Below are 14,725 nucleotides of genomic sequence, written 5' to 3'. Positions count from 1 at the left end.
GTGGGAGTTGCCCGACTACATACAGATCTTGCAATTCATCAATATATACACTAACTAGGGATAGATTTTATGTAAATTATTTCTTGAGGGCGTTTACTTGAACAAAAAAACTTAATTCTCAGTTTTATATCTGTTATAAAAAGTTGAGGGTCCCCAAAGTTAGGAATGTGAATGTATATATTTTGATTCTGTATCTCATCACACATCAAGCAGTATATAAAAATATTATGCTAATGTACATTTCAGTAATTCAATTTAATATATTGTGATGACATAATATAACTGGGAAACCCCTAGGATTCTTAGGATTAAGAACCTCTGAGTTAGATTCCAGTTCAGCCCTGTACTAGATATATGATCTTGACCTTAGCCATTGAGCCTTTCCACGTCTCAGTATTCATTTTTAATAATATAAAACATAATAAAAACACAGAAGAACACAGAAATATTCAAATAACTTAACAAATTAAAACCCCCTTATCAGAATTTTAAAGGACTATGCAAAGATGGATTTACTGCTGTATTATCAATATTACTTATAAAAGTAGACATTGGATTTGCTACAACTTGTCTGAGGAGTCCACCATTATCTGCAACAGGAGTTGATTTATGGTGTAAGGTCAACCAAAATTTAGAGAACGTTTAACCTTCATATTAGCTTGTGTGCATTTTGGTGAAAGAGATGAGAGACTACAGAAAAAAAAATAAATGATGGCAATTTAATCACCACAAAATATAATAGGCATCATCATCAAATAGAAAGAAACCATATACCTCTCTTTTGATTCTAGATATGGTTTTCTTTTCCTACTAATACATCTTAGTTTAATACTTTTCCTTAGAAGTCAGACAGGTTGATCTTTATTTATTCTAACATCTATTTATGAATAAATTAATTTAAAACTATAAGCTAAGTACTTCAATGAGGATCCCTTTTCCATTTTCTTTAAAAGTTTTGTTCATGTACCCATAAATATATATTGATTTTGCTATGTATTGGTTTTTTTCTTTTTTTTCCTGTATATAAAATGTATTTTGCATGAAAATGATTAGCCAGACATAGCAAATCTACTGAGAGAACAAAGCAACTATCTAAATAATGAACCATGATTATGAATAATTCCATGACAAAACAATCTACTGTCTTGTTGCTAGATAACCTGGGTCACTTCTTCAGGACTATCTAGTAAAGTAAAATTTTAAATTACATTAAATTAAAATAAATAAAATCATTTTTATGGGACTTTAATATGTGAATTGGAGGGAAAAGAGAAACAATTTAGTTTTACAGATTTATTCAGTTGTAAAGAAGATGAGACATATTAACACTTCGATAGGCTGAAAAGTCAAGGGGAAAAGAATTATTTAGATAAGCAAAATAGAATGTAAAATCAATAGTGAATAGAAGACTTCTATAAAGAAATTCTAGCAGTTTCCTGACAATGTGATTAGCTAAATAAGAGAGTCATACACATAGAGAAATTTTAAGTGCAGTATTACCTAGGAAATGTAAAACCTAGTTTGCACAAATAATTAGATGCAGATGGACTGGACCAATTCCATGGTCATTGGCAAGAACTTGACTCTGAAGGCTCTCTGATGGTAACAGCTTTGCAATGAACTGATGTAAGCTGCAAGCTTGCTTGGTCATCAGACAGATCAACATTTGCTCTTGGGATGGATGTTAATATAAATCTATTATTTTCCTTCTAAAAGGGTTTATCTTTCTCCTCTGTTGTGTCTTTCCTAAAGAAGAGCAATTCTTTAATCTCCCTCAGCATAAATGAATGTTTAATTTTCTGGTTAACATTGCGAAATAACTATTTTTTTCATGGCTAAATGAGTTTCTTGGTTTCAAGTTGTTCTCATTTGTTTGAATCCAAAAATAGTTTAAAAGATGGACTGTGACTATAAACAAGTCCAATTAAAGAGCAATCACTTTTCAGCTAGTTTTCCAAGACTGATTTCCTATTAAAATACCCTGACCATACTTTATTCATAACACAATAAAGTTATCATTTTAAATTACAATGGATGAGAGTGAACCACTCCAAACCAAGGACACTTAATATTTCCTAATGATATGACTGCAAGTTGCCACATATAGGAGAGAGAGAAGATTATTTTAACCTATCTAAATTGAATGTCCATGACCTTTCATTTTCTTCTTATATCTATCCTCTTTTTATCTATTCAAAATATATAGGCATGGCATTGTTTTAAGGCAAGGTTTGGGCTTGTGAAATTACATACTTAAACATTTCATAGAAAGACTTTACAACCAACTTTATAAGATTTTATAAGAGAAAACTCAAATTACACACAGTAAACCAATATTTAAAAAATACGCAAGTATAATTTTGATTGCCAAAAGGCACCGATGGTAAATTTGTTGTTTTATTAAATTTTAGAAAAAATTAGAGAGTAGTAGAAGTTAAGCCTTTCGATGAAAGACACTACAAGAAAGGCAAAACTTCATCACTACAAAGATGTTTAAGTATCTATTGTATGCCAAGGCATGGGCTACCTACATATGCAAAGATAAATAGCCTTGTACCCCGTAGTGTACAGTTTAGGGTTGAAACATATCTACCAATTGATAATAACAGTGTTATTTAAACTGAAAAGGAAGAGATGAATAGTTGGAGCCAAACAGGGGGAGGAAACTGTCATTTGTTGAATATCTTCCGTGTGCTTGATGCATCAATTTACATATCATGTATTACAATACTCCAAAGTGTTGTTATTCTCATTTTAAAGATGAAGACATGATTTTTTAAAGTAATTTTAAGTAATTTTCTCTAGATAAATAGGAAGGTTAAGATTTTAATTCAAACCTGCTACTCCAAAACCCTTCTTCCCAAAGGTAGGAATTTTTAGGGGATTGCCACCACCCTGAATAAATTCTGCACAGCATATAAGTTTGCACTAATTTCTTGTTGGCAATTATCTAAAATCATGAAATGCTATAATGAAGCTCTAACCTCCCTGAACATGTTTATATTCTCTGTATATAAATCTGCAAAGTTCCTTTACAAATAAGATACAGGAAAAGAGGAATTAACTTTATTAAAATACTTGCACCAAACTTTTGGTGCTGACCTCCCTTTTAGAAATTTCAAGCAGAGGTGATCTGGGGAGAGGAGCATGAAGCTTTGAATAAGGATAGACTGAGGTGACTCTTGTGCTCTAAAATCTAAGACTGAAATTTGGATATTGTTCCAGTTATCTATTACTACATAACAAACTATTCCAAAACTTAGATACTTAAAATACCTATTTTATTTTTCTAAAGATTTTGAAGGTTATAAATTTGGGCTTTACCTAAATAGTTTACCTCTTGCCAGATTGGTATCATGTGCAGAGACTGGATTAGGGGATCCACATATAGTGGTCTCTTCACTCACATATTTGGTATCTCTTGTTCCTTGGTTTCCTTCTCTCTCTCTCTCCTTTTTTTTTTTTTTTAACTCTCTGTATATGGTATCTCAACATACCTAGACTTTCAATGTCACTTGGAGATCTCACAAAATAGACTCTTACACATCATTAATTACTATTAGTCCCAGAGGAAGCATTCCAAGAGCAAATAATACAAGGGGACCCCAGGTAATTTGCAAGGATTTTTATGACCTAATCATAGGATGCCATTTTCTCATATCCTATTGGCCACTTAAGTCACTCTGTCCAGTGTCTAGTGCAGACTCTAGGGAAACTTCTTCATGGGATTATGTGTATCCAGAAAAGGAGGGAATTGGCGATGACCATCTTGATGACAGGCTTCTACAAGTATAGAGAAGTCCTAATATAAATAATTATTAAAGTTCATTAATCAACCATCATTTGATCTACCCAAATTTAAAAATATTTTCATCACAAGTATGTAAACAAATAAGTTTACTAGAAATGATGTAAGCCAATATCAGCAAAGATTTCTACATGCAGGTAAACAGATTCCCCTTTGGCTAAAAGATATAGAAAAGAAGTTTGGAAATATAGATTGGTTTGGATATAAAATATATATAAGTATAAAATATGATACTGGATGCTTTGTCCAAATTTTGAATCTATAGTTTAACCAGTGAGAACTAGATGTGATTTTCATACTACTCACTGGCTGGAAGAGCTTATGAACATCTAGGATGCAGTTTGAATTAAATCTAATAATCAATAAGATAGGCTAGTACCCTCAAAGACTTACAAACACGATCTGACAACAATTCACTTGAGTCATTTTGCAATACACAACAAAAATCTACTCAAGGCCAACCCCTGGCTCCATTCCCACCAAAGCAAGCTGATACATACCAGATCAGATTGTGGGGCAAATTTGATGATGATGACTGCCTACCCAGAACTAAAAGAATTATACACACATGCAAACACACATCATATCTTTGTTCTAACAAATATCTCTGCATCCAGAAGATGTTTGTTCATACAAAATGGAAATGGAATATTTCAAAGAAAAATTGCAATAGTAAAGTTAAACAGACAAGAGAGCCCCTTTTTAAGACTATTTGCAATAAGGAAAAGAGATAAACAAAAAGTGAGAGTATTTTTAAGCATCGGGGTGACCTAGTAGAAAAGTACTAGGGGATGTTAGTGGGCAGGTTTATCAACATGATTAGGCCATCTGTGTTTGCTAATTGTAGCTTATGGAAGTTAGGCTCCTACCTCTCACAAAGACTGGGTAAGCATTCTGAAGTAAATATTCTAAGAAAAGGAAGGTCAAACCCACAAGTAAATGGTCAATTAATGTTCAGCATAGTAGGGAAGATTATCCAATGGGAAAAAGATGAGTCTCTTCAACAAATGGTACTAAGAAAAACTGGACAACAATATGCAAAAGAATAAAACTATACCACTTTTGTACACCAAACAAAAAAATATATTCAAAATGGATTAAAGTCCTAACTGTGAGACCTGAAACCATAAAAATCCTAGAAGAGAACACAGACATCTTTGCCATCTTAGAGCAACTTCCTTCTTGATATGTCTCCTGAGGCCAGGGAAACAAAAGCAAAAATAAACTATTGGGACTTCACCAAAATAAAAAGCTTCTGCACAGTTAAGTAAACAATCAACAAAATTAAAAGGCAACCTACCGAATGGGAGAAGATATTTGCAAAGGCTATATCTGAAAAAGAGTTGGTATCTAAAAATATAAAGAACTAATAAAACTCAACACCCAAAAAATGAATAATCCAATTAAAAAAATGGACAGAAGACATGACTAAACATTTTTCCAAAGAAGATACACAAATGACCAATACGCACATGAAAAGATGCTCAACATCATTTATCGTCAGGGCAGTACAAATCAAAACTACAATGAGATAAAACCTCACACCTGTCAGAAAGGCTAAAATCAGCAACACAAGAAACAACAGGTGTTGGTGAGGATGCAGAAAAAGGGAAACCCTCCTACACCGCTGCTGAGAATGCAAACTGGTGCAGCCACTGTGAAAGAGAGTATGGCATTTCCTCAAAAAGTTAAAAATAGAATTACTCAATGACCCAGCAATTCCACTGCTAGTATTTACCCAAAGAATACAAAAATACTAAAAAACAAAAAAGAAAGAAAGAAAAAGAAAAGAAAGAAGAACACGAAAATCCTAATTCAAACTGACACATGCACCCTGGTGTTTATAGAAACCTTATCAACAAGAGCCAAACACGGGGAAAGACCCCGTGTCCATCAACTGATGAATGGATAAAGAAGATGTGGTGTATATGTACAAGGGAATGTTATTCAGTCATAAAAAAGAATGAAATCTTGCCATTAGCAACAGAACAGATGGAGCTAGAGAGTATGATGCTAAGCAAAACAAGTCAGTCAGAGAAAGACAAATACCATAAGATTTCAGTCATATGTGGAATTTAAGAAACAAAACAAATGAGCAAAAGAAAAAAGACAGAGAGAGGCAAACAAAAAACAGACTCTTAACTACATAGAACAAATTGATGGTTGTCAGAGGGGAGGTGGGGGGGGGGATGGGTGAAACAGGTGATGGGGATTAAGGAGTGCACTTGCTGTGATGAGGACCAAGGCATGTATGAAGTGTTGAATCACTATATTGTACACCTGAAACTAATATTACACTGTATGTTAACTAACTGGAATTTAAATAGAAACTTTAAAAAAAAAAAAAAAAGCCAGGTTAGTGGCTTATAGTCAAGAAGAAAGTTAGGAATCTGAAGTCAATCTGAAGTTAGGAAACCTGAAGGGCACATTAAGGCCATCTTGGAGATTATATATATAGTCTTGGATATTTTATCTAGACAGCCATACCTAGGAAAGGATTCTAAGTAAGTAACTCATATAAAGTGTACAAGCTAAGAGATGAATACTGTGCCCCGGAAAGGACTTTAAACTGCCTAATGAACTGGGACACACCCCTGAACTTCAATTCCTCCCTGCAGACAAGTTGGAACAAAAAGTAACTGTTATGATTAGGTCCTGCATGGAAGAATACCCAATCTGTACCCAGCTTTACCCAAGCTTAAAAGAAAACCCCAAAGCATTAATTTTGCAACATGTGGAGAATACTGGATTCAGTAATCCTATATGCCATGTTAAAACTAATTTACAACCTTCAAATTACATCTTATATAGGCCATGCCCCTTCAGGCGTTTTGGTCTTACCGAAGATTCCGTAAAATAGAATCCCCTCATAGAGGAGTTGTCAGGCTCGCAAGCCTCCGAAAATTTGCCTTAGGGAGTCACACAGCGGTTGTGAAAAATGCTGTCTGTGTTTTACCATTTCTGAAATCCTTCCCTTGTAAATCACACAGAGCATGGCTTGCATTTTCTAGGGAGAAGAAATGGGCTGCTAAGCCTCCAGTATAATATATAGGAAAAAACAGAAGACAAAAATCCAGGCACTTCCCATCTAAAATTCTCCTTAAAACTATGTCCAAAAAGTAAACAAACTTGTAAAAGCAATATATAGCATGTCTCAATCATAAGACAGTATTTTGAGTATTTAAGGAAATTTCTGAACTCCTTACCCTGAATCCTTCCTGATATTTAACTTCTTATAATTACAAATTCACAGATTTTACTTAAGGCTCTGATCTCAGTAAAAATTTGAATAACCCAGAGAAAAGTTAGAATTTACTATTATGATATGCTGACCCTTCAGTATACTGAAGACACAGAGTATGAATAATGACTTTTGAAGAAGAAAACCTTAAAAGACCCATGATGGGCACAAAGTAATAATGAGAAATGCAACTCTGTAGTTTAAAGCAACTCAGATTTGGAGGCTATTCATTATAACAGTGTAGCATCACATATGCTGATAGATACAAACATTAAATATAAAAATATTAGGAAATTAAAAACAAAAAAGAATAAAAATATAATAGTAAATCTATAGACTCATATATAATCATTAAAAGTTGGTTCTCAGGAAAGACTAATAAAATTTGTAAGACATCAGTGAGACATAAGAGAAGAGAGTAAAATAATCAATATAATGAATGAAAAATGGAACATCACAACAACTGACAAATATTTTAAAATCAAGATAATATGATAACCATTCATATAAGATGTTTGCTTTGTGGTAATAACATTGAAGAATGGTAAAGAAAGGAAAGTCTCTTCAGTAAATTGTGCTAGGTTAAATTCAGTATTGTAGATTGCAAAAACCACTACAAATTCTTTCCCTCCACCAAGAAGTGGAGTCTGTCCCCCCATCTGGTTTTGCCTTATTTGGCCTGTGGGACAGAAGGAAATAGAATACAACACAGCTTGAAAAGTGTTTGGTGCCTTGGAACTTGTCCTCTTTTGCTGTTCTTGGGAGCTCTGTGACCACCATGATGCAAAAAAGCCTAGACAAGCCTGCGGGATAGTGAAAAACAGGTGACCCAGCCAGTCAACCACCATAACTCAATCAAACACGTGTTATGGGGGGAGGGGGAGGGGAGAAGAGTCAATATGTCTAGCAGTGGTTCCCCTCATGAAAGACAAGTAAGATTTTGAAAGAGAATTGAACTTTATTTCATAGCTGGTATTGATGAATTCAGGGAAAATTTCTTTTTTTATGGTAACCATACATTTTACATCATGCTTTCAGAAAAAAAAAAATGTGCTTAGTTCTTTGCTAAGTGAATAGAGATTTAAATAGTCTTAAATGTGCTACCTACTCACATTTTTTTATTTAAAATTTTGCATATTCTTTCTCCCTTCCCACTCTCCTCAATGTTCCTGGCTTTCTACTTTATCTTCTCACTTTAGGAGACTGATATTCCACCCATACACAAATTTATTTTTCTTAGGGGTCTCTTCTTTTTAATACTGTGTAGACCAGGCCTAAAGAATGTCTCCTTCCTTGCTAGTAATGTATGTAGTATGAAAACAATCATAAAATATCAATCAGAAGAAATTTCAATATATTTTGGTTTTTTGAGTGCTTGGAGAGGGGATAAATTACTTGACATCAAACATTGTTAGACATTACAATGAACTTGGTGGGAATCTGTTAGTCATCCACTGAACTGAGCCATATTCTAGGTTTTCCTAGACTACAGAAATCTGACCTGGGGCTACATATAGGTATGTATGTAGCTTCTCCTCATCTAGCAACCAATCCTCATGGTTTGCATCATTAAAAGACAAAATTTTAAGAGGCATGTAAAAGTTTTAGCAATTTTAACACAACAGCATTAAGTTTAGACATTTGTAGGCAAATAAAAACAGAGAAGGAAGTCATAAGGAAAGTTGATTATGAGCATGATCTGCAGAATTACGAAAAGCAAGGGATGGAAATTTCTTGGAACTCTTACAGGTTTTTTTCCCCAAATATTCTGTAAATATTGCTATCAAAGAAGTAATCTCCTAAGAGGCAGTTCTGAAATTTATCATATAGAAGAATCTACCTTAAATAACTAATATTTTAATTTTCTTCTTATTGCCAAGACATTGTGCTAAGTATTGTGAAAAATGAAAACAAAACTAACTTCAGGTATGAGTCTGAATGCTGTAATCTAAAAAGGAAATAGACAAACTTCAAAATTCAAAGAAATGGCCATTAAAAGGATTCATGTCTGTGTTTTCTGAGAATCAGTTTAAGGAACTGAATATGAACCTGGAGAGAAATTAACCCAGTGTTGGTGGAGGAAGTTAGCTTTCTGAATATATTTTAGAGATTTTCTTGGAGACAAAAATCTGTGTTATTCTAGGAGCGTCTTACAGGATGACATTGACATTGAGTACTCTTAATAGTTCAATGCCATATTAAGAAAAACTTTATTACAGAGTTCTCTAAATGCTAAATGAGCTGCCTCAACAAACAATAATTTCCTCACTAGCAAAACTATGTATGAACTTGACAAGCATTTGACAAGGTTGATTTTAATCTACAGAACTAAGAGTGTCTAGTAAATGAATCAACTTCAGTAGACATCTTTTATTCCTGAAGCCAACAATTTAGTTAAGTAGAACAAATTACTAAAGAAAAATGTATCCCTAAATCTGGTCATGGAAAGAAGCCCATCAAGCAAGAGACGCTATGGGGAGGAAAGTTCTCACAAAGGTGGAAGTGCTGCTACAGGAAGGTATGCCTTCTGTGGTGGCTTCGACCTGGTGGGTAAGGTGGGAAATGTGCAAACAGTAAAAGTTGGAGTAGCACAGCAAGAATTATTGGAGGAAGCAGGGCAATGAGTCTTTAAGGGGTGGGTAAAATCAGGTCAAGGGGAAGCATTTTAGATAAAAATTTACTTCCAAAAGGACTCCTCCTTTGAACGAATTTTCCTCATTTTGCTTTAATACTAAAAGTATGTCTCTGCTTCTTGATGTTTCAATATTGTTATCATGGCACACAGCCAGAGATATCACACTGTTGATGAAATATGCCGAGCCTCAGCCAGAATTCAGATACACACAGTCCACTGAGGTCACATTAGGAAAAACCCTTGCCCAGCAAAGACAGTGTAATTATCCAGGTTGGGTGAACCGCTTAGGTAAAGACAGCAGTACCTCATATACTTAAGGAGATCACCTCATCTTTCCCATGTGGTGTAGTCTCATATTCCTTCTTCACTGTTTTGAGAATATAATAAGGCACAGTGAGTAGAAACAGAAAGAAAACAACAGAGTACTGAGTAGATATACACACTGATGGCAGAACTTCTGAAATATAAACTCAGGAGATGAAAGGATGGGAATAAAACAAGATTCATCTGTTCCACTTAGCACCGGTGAATATTTCTGGGGGAATCTAGAAGTTCAGCTGGAACAAAAATTTAATCACACTGCAGTCCACGAACATTATGCAGTCAGTTCTGTTATAAAACTTGGGACACAAATCTGATTTTTTTCCAACGTGACTGATACATCGATATATTAAATTTGAGGACAGAGCAGATTTGCATTGGCTGATATGTAAGTCTATCTGCAGAAACCACCAGATGGATGCAGACAATGGCACCCAGCTGAATGAGTTTCAAGAGTACACAAAACCTACCCACCTCAAACCTCCACTAGCTACCTCAGCTCATTGCCTGGCTGGCATGTTGAGAGCCACATCCGTGCCCATGTGTATTAATACCGTTCCCTCTGATTTCAGGTTACCTTCCTTCCACCACTTGACAGTAGCAAAAGCTGCAACCTTTCTGATGCCCACTTCCACAAGATAATTTAAAGTTTTGTTCCAGGAAAACTGCCACCTTTTGTACTATTTACAGATTTCTTAACCATTTAATGTCTGTAAAACTGTGCTACTATTTTAATTAGTTTTTTTTCTGTCTAATGTGTCACTGACTAAAGTTTGAGTGCAATGAGTCAGTCTCATTTTTCTCATAAATCCAATGGCTTTTATTGTATTAGTTTGTGTAACATGATGATTTTTAGCAACATATATATCACCTTAGGGCAGAACTGACTGTACCGTGAGAATTCTTTGTCCCCCGTGGCAGTGATATTACGCAGATGACCAACAACCAAGGGTCTCAGAAGATGCTGGTCCAAGCTCCCTGCAGATATTTGATTACCACCTTGTAGTGGACCAAAAAAAAAAAAAAAAAAAAAAAAAGGTCAAAAAACAAAAGGCATCACATCCAAGAAAAGAGAAAAAGAGAAGAGGGAGGGGGGACGAAAGAGAGGAAGGAAGGGAGGGAGGAAGGAAGAACAAGTACTTTGACCATAATTACCCTATAGCAATTCACTTAATGCTGTCAGGTAACCATCCTCTTTGGACAAGTTATTATCTTCCCCTTCTCCACCTTCACCATGCCCCTTCTAAACCACATTCTTTTTCAGAGATAAATGTACAACTTGAGCTCATTTCTCTTCTCCTAGACACCTTAGCCTGACGCTGGAAGAGCAACTCAGGATCCTCTTGAATGCTCAGAAATAGTACCTGAAAAGCAACTTAGAGTTCCAACCTTTCCTTATATCTGGACTTGAGAAAATTGTGAGATTAAACCAAATATTAACTGTAGTTGAGCTTCCAGATTCACTCAGGGAATCTCAGCCTCCCAGTTAATTATCCAGATACAGCTGAACCTCATTTGTTGTAGGTTCCATATTCGCAAATTCACCGGGTATCTAAAATATATCTGTAATTCCCAAGTCAATACTTGAAGTGATTTTAGAGTCATTCACAGACACACAAGGCGCTGGAAAGATTCTCAGACACCCGAGAGGTATGTCCCCTGCTGAATTTCAACAGGGCAGTGCTCTGTCTTCTTATTTTAGCTTTCATACTGTAACCAGATGTCTGTTACATGATGTCCATTTTGTGATCTATTTAGTGTCACATTTTTTACATTTTTGTACTTTTCATTTGGCAGTTTAAAATGTCCCCGAAGTATAGGGCTAAAGAGCTGTCTAGTGTTTCTAATCTCAAGAAGACTGGGATGTACCTTACCGCCTAATGTGTATTAGATAAGCTTCAGCCTAATGTGTGTTAGATAAACTGTAGTTAGGCATGGTACTATAGACTGCGTGTTCAACATTAATGAATCAGTACCTATTAAATAAGTCTTTAAACAGAAACACATATAAAACAAAGGTATGCATTGATTGGTTGACAAAAATGTGTCAATAAGCTCACAGATACCTAACCCTCTATTTGTTCTAGGAGCAATGGGTCAGTATTCCCAATTCAGTGTTCACAGCAACTTTACGGACCATTAACTACCAGAAATAAGGAGAATTGATGGTACTATAAATACATTGTTGCAGTTGCATTTTATGTGTCAATATTTCTGCATTTCCTTGTCTTTTCTAGAGATTAGGCACTCTGCATTGAAACAGGTAGGATTTACTAACCTAGATACTGCAAAAAAAAGAAGCCTGTTGAGTGTTTTTTAATGTTGATAAAAACTGACAACAGAACGGAGGCATATTCAGTGACGGAGATAGAAAGGGGTACCTGCATTGACTCTTCTGCTTTAAGACCTGGGATTTGACCTACCTGCCCAGATTTTTTTTTCTCATAGTAGTAGATAGATAGGTAGAAATTGTGGAAGTTTTGATTCCCTGAACTTCATGATAAATAAAGTTTATTTGGAATGCAAATTAAAAAGGAATATGATAAAGGGGGATATTTTTATGAAAAAATGTGAACTTCATAACAGAAGGTGTAATGCTCATCTTGCCATATAAATACATTAAAAGAATGTGACAGGTTAAGTAATTGAGAGACAAATTATTGGTTGCTTCTTCCATATTCCTACCTTTCCCTAAGTTCCTTCTTCATTTTGGAGGAGACAGCAAGGTATTCAAGATTCCTTACCAACTAGAAACACTGTGTTTCAGGATCACACAAATTGCTACTAAACCTGTACTATGGACATTCCTACCAATACATATCACAGACTTGAATATTATTGTCTGGAAGGAACACAATTACAAGTAAGTGTTTGTGTAATAACATGTTTACAGTCCAACAGCATGCTCACATACCTTAAGCAACCAATTGTGTTTTCAGTGGTTTACCTTGTTACCTCATCACATGTGCACACAAACACATATTTCATGATTATATCTATTATATTAGACTTTAACTGTAAAAACTGAAATACATCAGAAGAGATCTGAATTATCATCCATATTTTACTGATAAGAAAATTAACGTTTCAGGGGCACCTGGGTGGCTCAGTGGGTTAAGCATCCGGCTTGATTTCGGCTCAGGTCATGATCTCAGGGTAGTGAGATCGAGCCCCATGTCAGGCTCTGTACTGGGTGTGGAGCCTCCTTACAATCCTCTCTCTCCCTCTCCCTGTCCCCCTGCCCCTCCCCAAAAAATAAAAAAGGAAAGGAAAATTGAAAATTAATGTTTCAATTATTGAGTCACTTGCCAAATACTATGAGATTAGGTCACAATTGAACTGAATTTTAACCTAATTTCCTCCAAATATCTATTTCATCTCCTATGTGCAGTGTCTGTAAACTAATATTAATTACTATAAATTAATCAAAAGCAATAATAAGGACAACACAACATTTTTCATGCATTATAAATTAGAAAATCTTCCCAAAACCTCAGTGACATGCTACAGTTTGCATTTCCAAAGTATTTTGTTTGTTAGGAAGCGATTTTCAAAGGGTATTTGAAATACCTTTCCACATAGAACAAGGAATTGCATAATTAAATATGACTTCCTAAAACTCATTTAACCCATGGAATTATAGTGTAAGTATTTGGTATTTGTATTTGTTTATTTTTAAAGAGTTAGGAAAATTAAACTTTGTTTTAATAGAATAATATTTTCAAAAACAAGAATTTCTGGAAGAAAATTGATTTCTGTTCACAACATTTAGAAATGTTTGTTTGTCCTGATAATCTTAGCCAAAATCTCTACAATGAGTTAGTTTATGAAGTGGCTGCTCTGAAACAAAGCAAAGAAATGATATCTTGGCCTGTTATAAGTGTTCACTCAACTCTTCTTTAAGAGTTGTTGGGGCGCCTGGATGGCTCAGTGGGTTAAAGCCTCTGCCTTCAGCTCAGGTCATGATCCCAGGGTCCTGGAATCGAGCCCCACATCGGGCTCTCTGCTCAGCAGGGAGACTGCTTCCTCCTCTCTCTCTGCCTGCCTCTCTGCCTACTTGTGATCTCTGTCTGTCAAATAAATAAATAAAATCTTAAAAAAAAAAAAAAAAAAAGAAGAAGAGTTGTTGCCTGGGAGGGCACCTGGGTGACTCCCTCATTGGACTCCCTACTTCTCCCTCTCCTGCTCCCCTGCTTATGATATCTCTCTCTCCATCAAATAAAAGCTTAACAACAACAACAAAATAAAGTGGTTCCCTGGTTTTAAAGAAGCACAGATAAATAGAATGCTGACTCTGCAATGAGCTAACATACAGGAAATTTACAAGAGTATCCTGAAATACATCAGAAATTGCTTTATTTTTTAAATTCTTGTTTTAATGAAACTGCACCATATGTGCCAATACCTGGACAGGACAGAAGACAATAAGAACTAAGTTACTGTGTTGCTGAAATGTAGAGTGTATGTGGTACCCCCATACCAATAATATTTTCAATTTTCTTGATTTTATCATAATTCCAGATGTTTATTTGTTCTTTTATAATAGCCCAGAAATGGATCATGAAAACAACTGATAATGAGTACGAGAAAAGTTAAGGTATTAAGCCTAAAAACAGACTAACTCATAGGGTTGCTACACGGTTTACATGAATTAATTATAAACTATTAGAAGAGCTCTTGGGACATAAGAATCACTGTATACATATTTAATGGATTAGTT

Source organism: Martes martes, assembly GCF_963455335.1.
Source record: "Martes martes genome assembly, chromosome: 6".
Taxonomy (NCBI): Eukaryota; Metazoa; Chordata; class Mammalia; order Carnivora; family Mustelidae; genus Martes; species Martes martes.
This window is presented reverse-complemented; position numbering follows the sequence as displayed.